Below are 1,682 nucleotides of genomic sequence, written 5' to 3'. Positions count from 1 at the left end.
TGGTGTTTTGATTCAAATTCCCATTATTCCTTCATCAGAGTATCTATGGCATCATTGGCAACTAGAACGCTCACCACCTGTCCACTCAGGGGCCTTTTCAATAGTTCCTAGCCCATAATACTCGGCAATATAATCACTTATCAAGATGGACTCTCGTTGAAGATCAGCAAGATCAACCAACAGATCCATATAAAGAGCCATGGACTCATCCATTGAAGACCAGCAAGGTCAATCAACCAGATCCATGCCCGGTTTCAGAAAATAACTCTTACTCCTTGTTCCAATATCTTCCTCGACGCACGCGTGGGTATCCTGGGTGACCCAGAGCCCGAGCACCGTATGGTGAGCACCCTCTAGGATCCTTCGCAGGTGACCTAGCGCTTCACTCATAGGCCACTTCCTTGGCCCCTCATCCACCGTACCGGAAGCTCACCATTTTAATCGAGCCGAGGCTGGTCAAGACCTCGGTCGACCTTGCTACGTGAGACGTCATCCATTGACTCTCTGTCTCAGCAGTTGTAACTTTATCAGTTAGGTCACCATGACCTCAATCCATAAGATCGTCAAAATGCTTCCCCAGCATTCTTGACATAAAACAGTCATTTACAAACAGTCACAAAATACAGTTTCTATATCGAACTCCGTCTTTCCACATTATCCCTCCTCAATCCAGATTACTTATTCCACATTATCCCTCCTCAATCCATATTACTTATTCCACATTCCCTTCATATGTACTCATTCTCATCCATTCATTCATATCGAACTCCGTCTTTCCACATTATCCCTCCTCAATCCATATTACTTATTCCACATTCCCTTCATATGTACTCATTCTCATCCATTCATTCATATCAACGACACATTATTTTCCATACACATTCACCTTCATTATTCTTCATACACATCCATGCATACATCCATTTTCACATCCTTATTCATACATCCACATCCACATCCACATACATACATCCATACATACACATCCACATGCATACATCCACATCTATATGCATACATCCATACATACACATCCATATGCATACATCCACATCCTCATTCGTACATCTACATCTACATGCACATTCATGCATCTTCATCCATACATCCACATTTACATGCACATTCACATCCATACTCCATATACATACATCTATTTTCACATCCTTATTCATACATCCACATCCATTTTCACATCCTTATTCATACATCCACATCCACATACATACATCCATACATACACATCCACATGCATACATCCACATCTATATGCATACATCCATACATCCATATCCATATGCATACATCCACATCCTCATTCGTACATCTACATCTACATGCACATTCATGCATCTTCATCCATACATCCACATTTACATGCACATTCACATCCATACTCCACATACATACATCTATTTTCACATCCTTATTCATACATCCACATCCATTTTCACATCCTTATTCATACATCCACATCCACATACATACATCCATACATACACATCCACATGCATACATCCACATCTATATGCATACATCCATACATACACATCCATATACATACATCCACATCCTCATTCGTACATCTAGATCTACAGCACATTCATGCATCTTCATCCATACATCCACATTTACATGCACATTCACATCCATACTCCACATACATACATCTATTTTTTTCC

The sequence above is a fragment of the Cibotium barometz genome, chromosome 53 (assembly GCF_041138505.1).
Source record: "Cibotium barometz isolate CiBa-2024 chromosome 53, ASM4113850v1, whole genome shotgun sequence".
In the NCBI taxonomy this organism is placed as follows: domain Eukaryota; kingdom Viridiplantae; phylum Streptophyta; class Polypodiopsida; order Cyatheales; family Cibotiaceae; genus Cibotium; species Cibotium barometz.
The sequence above is the reverse complement of the archived record's forward strand: the minus strand, read 5'-3'. Positions refer to the sequence as shown.